Genomic DNA, 18,999 nt, shown 5'->3' on the forward strand with positions numbered 1-18,999 from the left:
CCATTTTGAATCTAGGAATAAACAATTTTAAAACTCCTGTCAACAGATTTGAAACGAATGGACAAATAGAGAGATGCCATTCAACGATCCGTGAAATTACTAGATGCATAAAAGCATTAAAACCAGATATTACAGTTAAATCACTCATGCAAGAAGCAGCTTATAAGTATAACAATTCGATTCACAGTTTCATCAATAACACACCCAAAAATATTTTTATTGGGGAAAATTCAGAAAATTTAACATTTGAAGAAAGGGTCAGACAAAGAGATGCAAATGATAAAAAAATAGCTAACTTGTTCCAGCAACGTGAAGCAAAGATAGCAACTAAAACTTATCAAGATTTTGATCCAGATACTCATGCATTTGAAAAAAATAAATCTAATAATAAACGTGAAAGTAGGTATCATATAATAAAAATAAAGGAGAACTTTCCAACATATGTAATCGATTCAAATAATCGTAAAATTCATAAAGTAAATCTAAGGAAACGTAATTGATAAGAACTTGATCCTTTTTTCCATTTTAGATTAATACTCTGCCTGTCGTCGTTAGTTCACACCAACTTTGTTATTTACGATTTAACAAAGAATCCACTTGCCATAGTTTCTCTCGGAAGAGCTCAAATCAAATCAGGATATTTAAGAATTGTACACCCATTTGATATAACACAAATTGAAAACATAATTGAAAATAATTATGCAGATTTGTCACAAAATATCGACTCAGGACCATTATATAGCATAATTCGTATTAAGCTACAAACATTATATGAAACATATTGTAAAATTAAACCGCAAGTAGTACGACAAAAGCGATGGGATGCGATTGGTACAATATGGAAATGGATCGCTGGAAATCAACACTCAATTCGTTGATCCTGCAAAATAATCAACAAGTACTTATCAATGAAGGTATAAACCAACGACTACAAGATCTAACAACAATCACAAACGACGTCCTCAAACTCCAGTTTGAAAGATTTAAGCAAAGATCTATTGAGATACAACATCTTATCATAATATCAAATCTCGATTCTTTGCAAAATCATCTTGAAAATCTTGAAGAAGCTATTCTTTAAGCAAAACATGGCATACCAAGCAGTAAGGTTTTATCCCTCGAAGAACTTAAGGAAATGATGAAATTTTTTGCAGACCACAACATTTCGGTGACATCACCCGAAGAAATGTTAGCAAAATCAAGTACTCAAGTAACAATGAATACCACGCACGTAATCTACATGTTAAAGTTTCCGCAAAGTTCAAAAGAAATTTATGAGTACAATTATGTAGACTCCATAATCAACAACAGCAAACGAATCATCTTGAAGCAAAATTATTTCATCAGAAACCAAACCCACATATACGAATTATCACAACCATGCAATCAAGACCAACAAGATCTGTATACTTGTGAAAGTATAAATATTCAACCAACATCGGAATGTGTACAAAGAATCATTCAAGGAAATCATTCAGACTGCTCATTTGAAAGGGTTTACACAAACGGAATCATCAAGAGAATTGATGAAACAAACATTCTTATAAACAACGCAATAGCAGAAATCTCCTCAAATTGCAGTAATGTAAACCAACTGCTTCAAGGCTCATACTTAATTCAATTCAGCAAATGCAGCATATACATCAATGGAGAAGAATTCACCAATTTTGAAACCATAATCCCAGCAAAACCGTAAGTTAAGACGACAGCGCAGCAAGGAGTTAAGACGACAGCGCAGCACGAGAAACGCCACGCAGCAGAACGCGCCACCGATAAACAAACAAACCACGCACGACCGATAAACAAACAAACCACAAAGCAGCGCGCACAACATAATTTGCAACGCAGCATAATTCAGCACGCAGCATAATTCAGCACGGACCAGCGCACCAGCATCCATCCAAACAGTTCAGTTGATACTCAGACGCTAATCCGAACGGTTATTAACTCCGCCGGTCGATGGAAATAAAGTTAAGTTTTTTTTTAAAAAACACTTCTCCCGGACACCGTGCGTTAACTGGAGTTTTTAAAAAAATGTAGCTGGGCTGGGAGAGGATTGCATGAATCAAAAATATTCTCTAATTTTGAAGTTTTTCAAACTAGTCGGTGGAAATGAAGTTTCCAAACTCACGGACGATCAAGAGGAGAGGAGAGATTCGTATAAATGGAGGTACAGTAGCGTCCTCCTGTTTGAAATCCATCACCAAGGAACTAACAACAAGCGAAGGTGTAGGTAATCCGCTTGTAAACGATTTGAAAAGCCTATCTTCTTCTCTATCGGCATTTGGTCGCTCTTCTTCCAAACATTTACACCAGTATCGGCTCTATGACTCAACACTTCCGCGTGTTTCCTTGGTCCTTGGGACCTTGGGGTGTGGCTGGAAGACAAATTGTCCTTCGAGCCGCATCTCAACTCGGTCCTTGAGCGTGCTAGCAAGGTGTTGGGTCTAATCTCTCGTATGTCCACTGAGATTCGAGACCTGTTATGCCTGAGAGCGCTGTATTGTTGCTGGGTGCGTCCCATCCTGGAGTACGCCAGTGTTGTCTGGTCCCCCGCTGGTGTCACCGCTATGAATAGGTTGGAGAGGGTGCAGAGGAAGTTTACGCGGATAGCCGCTAGGCGTTTACTGAACGAACCCAGCACAACCTTACCTTCTTATTCGGAGCGGTGCCAGCTGCTGGGTTTGGTTAAGCTAGAGGATCGTCATGGTCATGCTCGCAAATTGTTTATTGCCAACATCCTGCTTTCCAACATTGACTCCCCCGCCCTTCTGGCAGCTATCCCTATATATATCACTTCCCATCACTTACGCGTACGTCCTCCCCTGCTTATCCCTTTTTGTCGTACGCGGTTTACCCAGAGCGATCCATGGATGCGCGCGTTACTAGCATTCAATTCGGTTGGTGATCTGTTTGACCAAAATATCTCCATTAATTGTTTCCGCTCCCGTCTTTTGTCTTCTGCATCCTAAAATCTATTTTTTTTCTTCACTAGCCATCTCTGCCTGCTCCCTATATCATCCTTATGTGTTATATATGTTTATTTATAAGATAAATTGACTATGTAAAGCCCTTGAGGCAAACAATTTGAATAAAGAAGAATAAGAATAAGAATAATAATTTGGGGTGTACCCGTGAAAGTCCGTGAAAAGAAAAGAATTGCTGTCAAAGGCAAAAATTATAACCTCCTGGAGAGTGAACAAGCACCTCTCTAGCCATTATGGAAAAGAGTAGACTGCTCAGAGGGAACAAGTCACTAACGCACTAACAACAAGCCCTAAAGGACCAAGTTGCTGAATGACTCTTAATTTAATGAACTGAGTGACGAATATTTTTATTTTAAGACTCGGATAGTCGAACAACGTCATTCATCCGAGAGTAGTGATGCCCAACAAACACCAAGTACTGCAAGATCATGCAAAGCCAAGTGGTACAACAACTCTATGAGTCATGTGTTTGGATTGCTGAGTGACACTTAATTTAATGAACTGAGTGACGAATATTTTTATTTAAAGACTCGGATAGCCGAACAACGTCATACTTCTGAGAGTAGTGATACCCAACAAACACCAAGTACTGCAAGATCATGCAAAGCCAAGCGGTACAACAACTCTATGAGTCATGTGTTTGGATTGCTGAGTGACACTTAATTTAATGAACTAAGTGACGAATATTTTTATTTAAAGACTCGGATAGTTGATCAACGTCATACTTTTGAGAGTAGTGATACCCAACAAACACCAAGTACTGCAAGATCATGCAAAGCCAAGCGGCACAACAACTCTGAGTAATGTGTTTGGATTCCTGAGTGACACTTCATTTATTGAACTGAGTGCCGAATATTTTTATTTAAAGACTCGGATAGTCGAACAACGTCACTCATCCGAGAGTAGTGATGCCCAACAAACACCAAGTACTGCAAGATCATGCAAAGCCAAGCGGTACAACAACTCTATGAGTCATGTGTTTGAATTGCTGAGTGACACTTAATTTATTGAACTGAGTGACGAATATTTTTATTTAAAGACTCGGATAGTCGAACAACTTCATACTTCTGAGAGTAGTGATACCCAACAAACACCAAGTACTGCAAGATCATGCAAAGCCAAGCGGTACAACAACTCTATGATTCATGTGTTTGGATTGCTGAGTGACACTTAATTTACTGAACTAAGTGACGAATATTTTTATTTAAAGACTCGGATAGTTGATCAACGTCATACTTCTGAGAGTAATGATACCCAACAAACACCAAGTACTGCAAGATCATGCAAAGCCAAGCGGTACAACAACTCTGAGTCATGTGTTTGGATTCCTGAGTGACACTTCATTTACTGAACTAAGTGCCGAATATTTTTATTTATAGACTCGGATAGTCGAACAACGTCATTCATCCGAGAGTAGTGATGCCCAACAAACACCAAGTACTGCAAGATCATGCAAAGCCAAGCGGTACAACAACTCTATGAGTCATGTGTTTGAATTGCTGAGTGACACTTAATTTAATGAACTGAGTGACGAATATTTTTATTTAAAGACTCGGATAGTCGAACAACGTCATTTGTTCGAGAGTAGTGATACCCAACAAACACCAAGTACTGCAAGATCATGCAAAGCCAAGTGGTACAACAACTCTATGAGTCATGTGTTTGGATTCCTGAGTGACACTTAATTTAATGAACTGAGTGACGAATATTTTTATTTAAAGACTCGGATAGTTGATCAACGTCATACTTCTGAGAGTAGTGATACCCAACAAACACCAAGTACTGCAAGATCATGCAAAGCCAAGCGGTACAACAACTCTATGAGTCATGTGTTTGGATTGCTGAGTGACACTTAATTTATTGAACTGAGTGCCGAATATTTTTATTTAAAGCCTCGGATAGTCGAACAACGTTATTCATCCGAGAGTAGTGATGCCCAACAAACACCAAGTACTGCAAGATCATGCAAAGCCAAGCGGTACAACAACTCTATGAGTCATGTGTTTGAATTGCTGAGTGACACTTAATTTAATGAACTGAGTGACGAATATTTTTATTCAAAGACTCGGATAGCCGAACAACGTCATACTTCTGAGAGTAGTGATACCCAACAAACACCAAGTACTGCAAGATCATGCAAAGCCAAGCGGTACAACAACTCTATGAGTTATGTGTTTGGATTCCTGAGTGACACTTAATTTGATGAACTGAGTGACGAATATTATTATTTAAAGACTCTATAAGTCTATATAGGACAGAGGTCGACGCATCCTGTGTAAATTGACAGATTGGCATGGGAAAATTTTGACAGTTAGATCGAAAACTGTTTACATCGTCGTTGGTAAATAAACAGCAGTTGCTGCTTTTGTGTGAAGTTGAATTAATAGTACGTTTCGTGTATTAAAAAAGTGTTGTACGATTTCTGTGCATTTAAAACATATATAAAACAGTTACAGTGAAAAAATTACAAACAGAAAGTGATATTATTCCTGTTTATTTCAAACAATACGGCATCGACCTGCGCTGCGTCGTTTTGCGGAAATAGCCGCTATTTCGCTAGAAAGCAGAACTTGGATATTATTTTCCATAAATTTCCGCTTAACGGCTATATTTTACGGAAATGGGTGCAGTTTTGCAAGAGAGAAGAATCTTGGACACCCACTAAAGTTTCTGTTTTGTGCTCCAACCACTTTACGAAGGAGGATTATCAATTGATACATTCTCCTCGTAAAGAAAACGTAAGAACGTTTAAAAAGCTTAAACCAACTGGTAAGTAAACCGTTAAAATTTTTACAATAATGAGAAATCTATGTTTTTTTGTTTAACACGTTAAGCTCCATTCCGACTTTGCTCTGAATTGCATTCTGCCACAACGAATGGATCCCCTCCCCCCAGAATCCCTTCGGCTATCTCGTTTTAAGAACCTCACATGAAGATCCGCTCACGGGCCTTACATTAATCGTACTCGGATAATGTATTAATGAGGAATGTGAGTGATGATCTTCGGGGCCTCGTAAGATCATCACTCACATTCCGCCTAGAGAATCCCAAGAGCTTGATTCGTTACTAGTCCAACGCGAACCGATGGAACCGACGTGGTACTGAACGTGTTAATAAGCTGACGTTGTGACTTCGATCGGCATGAATTATAATAATTATACAATAAGATGTGCGATTTAAATATTCTGTTTTGTAATGTTTTTCCAGCTTTTCCCTCAGTGACTAGAATAAAATCTGCTGTTTCAAAAGATGAAACAATAGAACAACGAGAGCAAGGGAACACGGTAAATATGATACCTTTCGCGTCGGTAAAAGGAGAAATAATAGAACAACAAGAACAAGGTAACACTGTAAATATAATTTCTTTGGCGTCGGTAAAAGGTGAAATAGAGATGACCACAGAAATTTCAAATTCGACCATCCGCCCTATATGCATACAAAATGAAGACAATTTGTTCAATGCTGAAGAAAGTGTCCAACAAACTGCATGCATATCATGTACAAAAAAAGACATTGATCATGATCAGTTATCTATCGCATTAAAAAAGGCGAATGATAAATGCAATCAGTTGCTTGAAGTAAATTCTTTTTTATCTCAACAGCTTTCATCTACTTCAGCAGAATTAAATAATTGCAAAGAGGAAATACGTACTTTGAAATTAAGTTTGGACAATCTTAAAGAAAGTTCAATACTTCCTCATCAATTCACTGAAAAGATGAAAACGACATTAAAAAACACACTAACGTCGAATCAAATTGATATAATCACCAAAGAAAGGAGTAGAGTTAGGTGGACGAAACAAGAGATAAGTAAATTTTTTACACTTCGTTACTTTGGCAAAAGATCTTATAAGTACATGGCATCTGACTTAAATTACCCATTACCTTCATTATCAACGTTACAAAGATATGCTCAAAAACTTAACCTTAAACAGGGTATACTTGATGATGTTTTAACTTTGTTGAAAAATATAACCAATGAGTTGCAAATTCGTGATCGTGAGTGCGTCCTATCGTTCGACGAAATGAAAGTCAACAGAACCCTAGAATACGATCCGGCTGCTGATGAAGTAATTGGACCGTACAATTACATGCAAGTGGTCATCGCACGAGGATTGTTTAAAAATTGGAAACAGCCTGTATTCATAGGATTTGATCAACAAATGACAAAAGACATTTTACTGGAAATAATAAAGCGCCTAAGTGATATTAATATTAACGTGGTTGCAATCGTAAGCGACAATTGCCAATCCAACATTGGGTGTTGGAAGGACTTAGGCGCACATGACTATTCCCATCCTTATTTTAAGCATCCCATTACAAAATGCAATATTTATGTCTTCCCGGATGCTCCTCATCTGTTAAAGTTGGTCAGAAATTGGTTGCTGGATACTGGATTTGAATATAACCAACAAAAAATCAAGTCAGATTTACTCTTCGACTTGGTAGCAAACAGAAACGATGCCGAATTTACACCTTTATACAAATTAACAAAAAATCACTTAGTAATGACCCCTCAAGAACGCCAAAACGTTCGGAGAGCATCCGAACTTCTTTCCAGAACCACTGCTATAAGTTTAAAGAGATATTTTCCTGATAACAATGAGGCAAATGATTTGGCATCCTTTATAGAAAAAATAGATGTTTGGTTTAGCGTAGCGAATTCTCTGTCTCCTAATGCTAAGCTTGATTTTAAAAAATCGTACAATGGGAATGAAAATCAAAAACAGGCATTGCATGATACGTTTGAGTTGATTTCAAATATGAGGGCAACAGGAAAATTGGGTATGCAGGTTTTTCAAAAATCTTTATTAATGCATATTACTTCGCTTCAGCTATTATTCGATGACATGAAAGCGAAGCACAACATCAAATTTATTTCAACGTACAAGGTAAGTACAATATATAAATAGATAAGTTTACATTTTTCTACAAGGTTGTGTTTTATTTTGTTATTACAGCTCAATCAGGATGTCTTAGAGAATTTTTTCTCGCAACTACGCCAAATTGGGGGCGTATATGACCATCCATCTGCCTTACCCTGTCTGTATAGGATTCGTATGATGATTATTGGTAAGTCACCTACCATTCTGCAAAATCATACCGATCAAAAAGGCGATAAAAACAATAATAGCCAGGAGCCTAATGAAGAATTTTTATCAGCAGCGGTTTTTGCTGAAGCTGATTTAAATCAAACTCTTCCAGAAACCAAAACAATGGAAAATTTGAACAAAATTTGTCAAGGAATCGATGAGAAGAGTGATGATTCTGAAATCGTCAGCACAGTCAGTAGCAATTACATAAGTCACCCTGAACAAGAAAGTGATGGACTGCAATACGTGATGGGTTTTATTGCCAGTAAGTTTGACGGGAAATATCATAGAACATAGAGAAAAACTACAAAGTATTAACTTGCAGAATGATTCTCTAAGATGGAAAATTAATGTATTCGGAGGAACTTTTGCATTCATATGCCTATGCGCATTTATAATCTGTTTATTCTTCCACTTCAAGAGAACGACGATAAAAGTAAACATGACTCAAGCGAAACGACCAGAAACGTTCGTTAGCAGACCAACTTCTTTCCACGCAGCAACGAGACTTTGAGGGCAAAGTCATTTAAGAGGGGAGGAGTTAAGACGACAGCGCAGCAAGGAGTTAAGACGACAGCGCAGCAAGGAGTTAAGACGACAGCGCAGCACGAGAAACGCCACGCAGCAGAACGCGCCACCGATAAACAAACAAACCACGCACGACCGATAAACAAACAAACCACAAAGCAGCGCGCACAACATAATTTGCAACGCAGCATAATTCAGCACGCAGCATAATTCAGCACGGACCAGCGCACCAGCATCCATCCAAACAGTTCAGTTGATACTCAGACGCTAATCCGAACGGTTATTAACTCCGCCGGTCGATGGAAATAAAGTTAAGTTTTTTTTTAAAAAACACTTCTCCCGGACACCGTGCGTTAACTGGAGTTTTTAAAAAAATGTAGCTGGGCTGGGAGAGGATTGCATGAATCAAAAATATTCTCTAATTTTGAAGTTTTTCAAACTAGTCGGTGGAAATGAAGTTTCCAAACTCACGGACGATCAAGAGGAGAGGAGAGATTCGTATAAATGGAGGTACAGTAGCGTCCTCCTGTTTGAAATCCATCACCAAGGAACTAACGACAAGCGAAGGTGTAGGTAATCCGCTTGTAAACGATTTGAAAACCCTATCTTCTTCTCTATCGGCATTTGGTCGCTCTTCTTCCAAACATTTACACCAGTATCGGCTCTATGACTCAACACTTCCGCGAGTTTCCTTGGTCAGGGACCTTGGGGTGTGGCTGGACGACAAATTGTCCTTCGAGCCGCATCTCAACTCGGTCCTTGAGTGTGCTAGCAAGGTGTTGGGTCTAATCTCTCGTATGTCCACTGAGATTCGAGACCTGTTATGCCTGAGAGCGCTGTATTGTTGCTGGGTGCGTCCCATCCTGGAGTACGCCAGTGTTGTCTGGTCCCCCGCTGGTGTCACCGCTATGAATAGGTTGGAGAGGGTGCAGAGGAAGTTTACGCGGATAGCCGCTAGGCGTTTACTGAACGACCCCAGCACAACCTTACCTTCTTATTCGGAGCGGTGCCAGCTGCTGGGTTTGGTTAAGCTAGAGGATCGTCATGGTCATGCTCGCAAATTGTTTATTGCCAACATCCTGCTTTCCAACATTGACTCCCCCGCCCTTCTGGCAGCTATCCCTATATGTGTCACTTCCCATCACTTACGCGTACGTCCTCCCCTGCTTATCCCTTTTTGTCGTACGCGGTTTACCCAGAGCGTTCCATGGATGCGCGCGTTACTAACATTCAATTCGGTTGGTGATCTGTTTGACCAAAATATCTCCATTAATTGTTTCCGCTCCCGTCTTTTGTCTTCTGCATCCTAAAATCTATTTTTTTTCTCCACTAGCCATCTCTGCCTGCTCCCTATATCATCCTTATGTGTTATATATGTTTATTTATAAGATAAATTGACTATGTAAAGCCCTTGAGGCAAACAATTTGAATAAAGAAGAATAAGAATAAGAATAAGAATTTGGGGTGTACCCGTGAAAGTCCGTGAAAAGAAAAGAATTGCTGTCAAAGGCAAAAATTATAACCTCCTGGAGAGTGAACAAGCACCTCTCTAGCCATTATGGAAAAGAGTAGACTGCTCAGAGGGAACAAGTCACTAACGCACTAACAACAAGCCCTAAAGGACCAAGTTGCTGAATGACTCTTAATTTAATGAATTGAGTGACGAATATTTTTATTTAAAGACTCGGATAGTCGAACAACGTCATTCATCCGAGAGTAGTGATGCCCAACAAACACCAAGTACTGCAAGATCATGCAAAGCCAAGCGGTACAACAACTCTATGAGTCATGTGTTTGAATTGCTGAGTGACACTTAATTTAATGAACTGAGTGACGAATATTTTTATTTAAAGACTCGGATAGTCGAACAACGTCTTACTTCTGAGAGTAGTGATACCCAACAAACACCAAGTACTGCAAGATCATGCAAAGCCAAGCGGTACAACAACTCTATGAGTCATGTGTTTGAATTGCTGAGTGACACTTAATTTAATGAACTGAGTGACGAATATTTTTATTCAAAGACTAGGATAGTCGAACAACGTCATTCGTCCGAGAGGCGTGATACCCAACAAACACCAAGTACTGCAAGATCATGCAAAACCAAGTGGTACAACAACTCTATGAGCCATGTGTATCCGCGTGTAAAGGCCAAACGAGCTACAACTTTTTACAAAATCGCGGAAGACGCTCAATAATCTAGAGAGTACCGCTAATGCGATAGTCGAATAAATAGAGGTACAGTAGTGTCCTCCTGTTTGAAATCCATCACCAAGGAACTAACGACAAGTGATCCGTTAGCATCAATTAACCAGCCAAGAAGGTGTAGGTAATCCGCTTGTAAACGATTTGGAAAGCCTATCTTCTTCTCTATCGGCATTTGGAGTGTACGTAGTTTCCACATTATGGAAAGTCCGTGCAAAGAAAAGAATTGCTGTCAAAGGCAAAATTTATAACCTCTTATGTACTTTATTATATACTAAAATAATCCCGAAAATTAGGTTGTTAGAATGAAAGGAAAAGTTGAAAAGATATATAGCACCTCTTTCTACCTGAAGTAATATAAACCTATAGCGTCGGGCGTATCCCGAACCTTGAAGCGACGTTTTCTTATCTGTTTATGGTGCTGGACCGTGAGATCGCGTGGGCGATCCTTTTTTATGGGTCTGTCTCTGACTTGTCCAGAGGGAACAAGTCACTAACGCACTAACAACAAGACGTAAAGGACCAAGTTGCAGAGTGACACTTAATTTAATGAACTGAGTGACGAATATTTTTATTCAAAGACTCGGATAGCCGAACAACGTCATACTTCTGAGAGTAGTGATACCCAACAAACACCAAGTACTGCAAGATCATGCAAAGCCAAGCGGCACAACAACTCTATGAGTCATGTGTTTGGATTCCTGAGTGACACCTAATTAATGAACTGAGTGACGAATATTTTTATTTAAAGACTCGGATAGTCGAACAACGTCATTCATCCGTGAGTAGTGATACCCAACAAACACCAAGTACTGCAAGATCATGCAAAGCCAAGTGGTACAACAACTCTATGAGTCATGTGTTTGGATTCCTGAGTGACACATAATTTAATGAACTGAGTGACAAATTGTTTTATTTAAAGACTCGGATAGTCGAACAACTTCATACTTCTGAGAGTAGTGATGCCCAACAAACACCAAGTACTGCAAAATCATGCAAAGCCAAGCGGTACAACAACTCTATGAGTCATGTGTTTGGATTCCTGAGTGACACTTAATTTAATGAACTGAGTGACGAATATTTTTATTTAAAGACTCGGATAGTCGAACAACGTCATTCATCCGAGAGTAGTGATGCCCAACAAACACCAAGTACTGCAAGATCATGCAAAGCCAAGCGGTACAACAACTCTATGAGTCATGTGTTTGAATTGCTGAGTGACACTTAATTTAATGAACTGAGTGACGAATATTTTTATATAGATGACTCGGATAGTTGAGCAACGTCATACTTCTGAGAGTAGTGATACCCAACAAACACCAAGTACTGCAAGATCATGCAAAGCCAAGCGGCACAACAACTCTATGAGTCATGTGTTTGGATTCCTGAGTGACACTTAATTTAATGAACTGAGTGACGAATATTTTTATTTAAAGACTCGGATATTCGAACAACGTCATTCATTCGAGAGTAGTGATGCCCAACAAACACCAAGTACTGCAAGAAAAGGCAAAGTCAAGCGGCACAACAACTCTATGAGTCATGTGTTTAGATTGCTGAGTGACACTTAATTTAATGAACTGAGTGACGAATATTTTTATTCAAAGACTCGGATAGTCGAACAACGTCATACTTCTGAGAGTAGTGATACCCAACAAACACCAAGTACTGCAAGATCATGCAAAGCCAAGCGGTACAACAACTCTATGAGTCATGTGTTTGAATTGCTGAGTGACACTTAATTTAATGAACTGAGTGACGAATATTTTTATTCAAAGACTCGGATAGCCGAACAACGTCATACTTCTGAGAGTAGTGATACCCAACAAACACCAAGTACTGCAAAATCATGCAAAGCCAAGTGGTACAACAACTCTATGAGTCATGTGTTTGGATTCCTGAGTGACACTTCATTTAATGAACTGAGTGACGAATATTTTTATTTAAAGACTCGGATAGTCGAACAACGTCATTCATCCGAGAGTAGTGATACCCAACAAACACCAAGTACTGCAAGATCATGCAAAGCCAAGCGGTACAACAACTCTATGAGTCATGTGTTTGAATTGCTGAGTGACACTTAATTTAATGAACTGAGTGACGAATATTTTTATTCAAAGACTCGGATAGCCGAACAACGTCATACTTCTGAGAGTAGTGATACCCAACAAACACCAAGTACTGCAAGATCATGCAAAGCCAAGCGGTACAACAACTCTATGAGTCATGTGTTTGGATTCCTGAGTGACACTTAATTTAATGAACTGAGTGACGAATATTTTTATATAGATGACTCGGATAGTTGAGCAACGTCATACTTCTGAGAGTAGTGATACCCAACAAACACCAAGTACTGCAAGATCATGCAAAGCCAAGCGGCACAACAACTCTATGAGTCATGTGTTTGGATTCCTGAGTGACACTTAATTTAATGAACTGAGTGACGAATATTTTTATTTAAAGACTCGGATATTCGAACAACGTCATTCATTCGAGAGTAGTAATGTCAAACACACACCAAGTACTGCAAGAAAAGGCAAAGTCAAGCGGTACAACAACTCTATGAGTCATGTGTTTAGATTGCTGAGTGACACTTAATTTAATGAACTGAGTGACGAATATTTTTATTCAAAGACTCGGATAGTCGAACAACGTCATACTTCTGAGAGTAGTGATACCCAACAAACACCAAGTACTGCAAGATCATGCAAAGCCAAGCGGTACAACAACTCTATGAGTCATGTGTTTGAATTGCTGAGTGACACTTAATTTAATGAACTGAGTGACGAATATTTTTATTCAAAGACTCGGATAGCCGAACAACGTCATACTTCTGAGAGTAGTGATACCCAACAAACACCAAGTACTGCAAGATCATGCAAACCAAGTGGTACAACAACTCTATGAGTCATGTGTTTGGATTGCTGAGTGACACTTAATTTATTGAACTGTGTGCCGAATATTTTTATTTAAAGACTCGGATAGTCGAACAACGTCATTCATCCGAGAGAAGTGATGCCCAACAAACACCAAGTACTGCAAGATCATGCAAAGCCAAGCGGTACAACAACTCTATGAGTTATGTGTTTAGATTGCTGAGTGACACTTAATTTAATGAACTGAGTGACGAATATTTTTATTTAAAGACTCGGATAGTTGATCAACGTCATACTTCTGAGAGTAGTGATACCCAACAAACACCAAGTACTGCAAGATCATGCAAAGCCAAGCGGTACAACAACTCTATGAGTCATGTGTTTGGATTGCTGAGTGACACTTAATTTATTGAACTGTGTGCCGAATATTTTTATTTAAAGACTCGGATAGTCGAACAACGTCATTCATCCGAGAGAAGTGATGCCCAACAAACACCAAGTACTGCAAGATCATGCAAAGCCAAGCGGTACAACAACTCTATGAGTCATGTGTTTAGATTGCTGAGTGACACTTAATTTAATGAACTGAGTGACGAATATTTTTATTTAAAGACTCGGATAGCCGAACAACGTCATACTTCTGAGAGTAGTGATACCCAACAAACACCAAGTACTGCAAGATCATGCAAAGCCAAGTGGTACAACAACTCTATGAGTCATGTGTTTGGATTCCTGAGTGACACTTCATTTAATGAACTGAGTGACGAATATTTTTATTTAAAGACTCGGATAGTCGAACAACGTCATTCATCCGAGAGTAGTAATGCCCAACACACACCAAGTACTGCAAGAAAAGGCAAAGTCAAGCGGTACAACAACTCTATGAGTCATGTGTTTAGATTGCTGAGTGACACTTAATTTAATGAACTGAGTGACGAATATTTTTATTCAAAGACTCGGATAGTCGAACAACGTCATTTGTTCGAGAGTAGTGATACCCAACAAACACCAAGTACTGCAAGATCATGCAAAGCCAAGTGGTACAACAACTCTATGAGTCATGTGTTTAGATTCCTGAGTGACACTTAATTTAATGAACTGAGTGACGAATATTTTTATTTAAAGACTCGGATAGTTGATCAACGTCATACTTCTGAGAGTAGTGATACCCAACAAACACCAAGTACTGCAAGATCATGCAAAGCCAAGCGGTACAACAACTCTATGAGTCATGTGTTTGGATTGCTGAGTGACACTTAATTTATTGAACTGTGTGCCGAATATTTTTATTTAAAGACTCGGATAGTCGAACAACGTCATTCATCCGAGAGAAGTGATGCCCAACAAACACCAAGTACTGCAAGATCATGCAAAGCCAAGCGGTACAACAACTCTATGAGTTATGTGTTTAGATTGCTGAGTGACACTTAATTTAATGAACTGAGTGACGAATATTTTTATTTAAAGACTCGGATAGCCGAACAACGTCATACTTCTGAGAGTAGTGATGCCCAACAAACACCAAGTACTGCAAGATCATGCAAAGCCAAGTGGTACAACAACTCTATGAGTCATGTGTTTGGATTGCTGAGTGACACTTAATTTAATGAACTGAGTGACGAATATTTTTATTTAAAGACTCGGATAGTTGATCAACGTCATACTTTTGAGAGTAGTGATACCCAACAAACACCAAGTACTGCAAGATCATGCAAAGCCAAGCGGTACAACAACTCTGAGTCATGTGTTTGGATTCCTGAGTGACACATAATTTACTGTACTAAGTGACGAATATTTTTATTCAAAGACTCGGATAGTCGAACAACGTCATACTTCTGAGAGTAGTAATGCCCAACACACACCAAGTACTGCAAGATCATGCAAAGCCAAGCGGTACAACAACTCTATGAGTCATGTGTTTGAATTGCTGAGTGACACTTAATTTAATGAACTGAGTGACGAATATTTTTATTTAAAGACTAGGATAGTCGAACAACGTCATTCGTCCGAGAGGCGTGATACCCAACAAACACCAAGTACTGCAAGATCATGCAAAGCCAAGCGGTACAACAACTCTATGAGTCATGTGTTTGGATTGCTGAGTGACACTTAATTTAATGAACTGAGTGACGAATATTTTTATATAGTTGACTCGGATAGTTGAGCAACGTCATACTTCTGAGAGTAGTGATACCCAACAAACACCAAGTACTGCAAGATCATGCAAAGCCAAGCGGTACAACAACTCTATGAGTCATGTGTTTGGATTGCTGAGTGACACTTAATTTATTGAACTGAGTGCCGAATATTTTTATTTAAAGACTCGGATAGTCGAACAACGTCATTCATCCGAGAGTAGTGATACCCATCAAACACCAAGTACTGCAAGATCATGCAAAGCCAAGCGGTACAACAACTCTATGAGTCATGTGTTTGGATTCCTGAGTGACACTTAATTTAATGAACTGAGTGACGAATATTTTTATATAGATGACTCGGATAGTTGAGCAACGTCATACTTCTGAGAGTAGTGATACCCAACAAACACCAAGTACTGCAAGATCATGCAAAGCCAAGCGGCACAACAACTCTATGAGTCATGTGTTTGGATTCCTGAGTGACACTTAATTTAATGAACTGAGTGACGAATATTTTTATTTAAAGACTCGGATAGTCGAACAACGTCATTCATCCGAGAGTAGTGATACCCAAAAAACACCAAGTACTGCAAGATCATGCAAAGCCAAGCGGTACAACAACTCTATGAGTCATGTGTTTGGATTGCTGAGTGACACTTAATTTAATGAACTGAGTGACGAATATTTTTATATAGTTGACTCGGATAGTTGAGCAACGTCATACTTCTGAGAGTAGTGATACCCAACAAACACCAAGTACTGCAAGATCATGCAAAGCCAAGTGGTACAACAACTCTATGAGTCATGTGTTTGGATTCCTGAGTGACACTTAATTTAATGAACTGAGTGACGAATATTTTTATTCAAAGACTCGGATAGCCGAACATTGTCATACTTCTGAGAGTAGTGATACCCAACAAACACCAAGTACTGCAAGATCATGCAAAGCCAAGCGGCACAACAACTCTATGAGTCATGTGTTTGGATTCCTGAGTGACACTTAATTTAATGAACTGAGTGACGAATATTTTTATTTAAAGTCTCGGATAGTTGATCAACGTCATACTTTTGAGAGTAGTGATACCCAACAAACACCAAGTACTGCAAGATCATGAAAAGCCAAGCGGTACAACAACTCTGAGTCATGTGTTTGGATTCCTGAGTGACACTTCATTTATTGAACTGAGTGACGAATATTTTTATATAGTTGACTCGGATAGTTGAGCAACGTCATACTTCTGAGAGTAGTGATACCCAACAAACACCAAGTACTGCAAGATCATGCAAAGCCAAGTGGTACAACAACTCTATGAGTCATGTGTTTGAATTGCTGAGTGACACATAATTTAATCAACTGAGTGACAAATATTTTTATTTAAAGACTCGGATAATCGAACAACTTCATACTTCTGAGAGTAGTGATGCCCAACAAACACCAAGTACTGCAAAATCATGCAAAGCCAAGCGGTACAACAACTCTATGAGTCATGTGTTTGGATTCCTGAGTGACACATAATTTACTGAACTAAGTGACGAATATTTTTATTCAAAGACTCGGATAGTCGAACAACGTCATACTTCTGAGAGTAGTGATACCCAACAAACACCAAGTACTGCAAGATCATGCTAAGCCAAGCGGTACAACAACTCTATGAGTCATGTGTTTGGATTCCTGAGTGACACATAATTTAATGAACTAAGTGACGAATATTTTTATTCAAAGACTCGGATAGTCGAACAACGTCATACTTCTGAGAGTAGTGATACCCAACAAACACCAAGTACTGCAAGATCATGCTAAGCCAAGCGGTACAACAACTCTATGAGTCATGTGTTTGGATTGCTGAGTGACACTTAATTTAATGAACTGAGTGACGAATATTTTTATATAGTTGACTCGGATAGTTGAGCAACGTCATACTTCTGAGAGTAGTGATACCCAACAAACACCAAGTACTGCAAGATCATGCAAAGCCAAGCGGTACAACAACTCTATGAGTCATGTGTTTGGATTGCTGAGTGACACATAATTTATTGAACTGAGTGCCGAATATTTTTATTTAAAGACTCGGATAGTCGAACAACTTCATACTTCTGAGAGTAGTGATGCCCAACAAACACCAAGTACTGCAAGATCATGCAAAGCCAAGCGGTACAACAACTCTATGAGTCATGTGTTTGAATTGCTGAGTGACACTTAATTTAATGAACTGAGTGACGAATATTTTTATTTAAAGACTAGGATAGTCGAACAACGTCATTCCTAGTCAACGTCTTCTTTCTTGCACGGCTAGGTCAACATATATTATACATATCGAAGAGGTAAGATTATACAACTCATATCTATGTATATACGCGTTACTAGCTGTTGCTAACATTTGTTGTTGTAAAACTTTTCTTCTACCTACCATAATGTCAATTGGTAAGGAGGGAAACATGTACCTAAATCATGTACCTAAATTACACAACTAATAAATGTAAACAATTCTTCATCCGATACCTACGATAGCATATACCAAATTCTACTATTCTATTTGTTGGTCGTTGGTTATATACATATGCAAATGTCGTTTTCGTGTTCATTCGGTTCGAGTTATCGCTACAATCGGTGTTTTTATCTGTGCGCGTGACAGTGTTAGAAACTTCCTAAGTGAAAAACATAGTTAACAAGTGTGTGGGGATTTTTTTCTAGCTTTGCGTTAATTATCAAGCAACTTACATACGTTTGCGATTAAATGACTCAGATTGCTTACATTTCTCAAGTACATTCCTTGTAGTATTGTTCGAAGTGTAACAATGTCGGTCAAAAGAATGCGTCGAACCGGCCAAACCAGCAAGATTATCTAAGCTAATAACGCTAAACTAGAGGCAGAATTATTTGGCGAGAGCAGTTCATTCGGTGCTAACATCATTCCTGTAGCAACCACGTATGAAGGTAAGAACAAGATTGACTACATGAAAGCATATTTAATTGCAATATTAATATCCATCTTTTGCATTCCAGATCCGGAACCAATTAGCCATCATTCGTTTGATGAAGAAGTTGAAGCAGCAGAAATTATCATCGACTGGTTAATTTCCGATGATTGTGACAATATAGAAAGCTACGATAACATCAACGATGCGGAAGATGAAATTGAATCATCCTTGGCCAACGTGCAGGAGTTCCTAG

The 18,999-nt window shown here is 38.8% G+C and overlaps 1 protein-coding gene across 9 annotated transcripts in view; it reads right to left on the bottom strand.

The window, feature by feature from the left end:
* LOC118510948 (negative elongation factor D-like) overlaps window positions 1–18,999 on the bottom strand; it is a 54,055-nt gene that overhangs the window by 14,379 nt on the left and 20,677 nt on the right. The window contains exon 5 of one of the 9 annotated variants that reach the window (XM_036053454.1): window positions 10,408–18,995. The exons of the other annotated variants lie outside the window; for them this stretch is intronic. The gene's annotated coding sequence lies outside the window, so the exon portion shown is untranslated. Of the gene's footprint in view, window positions 1–10,407; window positions 18,996–18,999 lie in introns of those variants that run through there. 9 annotated transcript variants of the gene reach the window in all.

Source organism: Anopheles stephensi, chromosome X, assembly GCF_013141755.1.
Source record: "Anopheles stephensi strain Indian chromosome X, UCI_ANSTEP_V1.0, whole genome shotgun sequence".
NCBI lineage: Eukaryota > Metazoa > Arthropoda > Insecta > Diptera > Culicidae > Anopheles > Anopheles stephensi.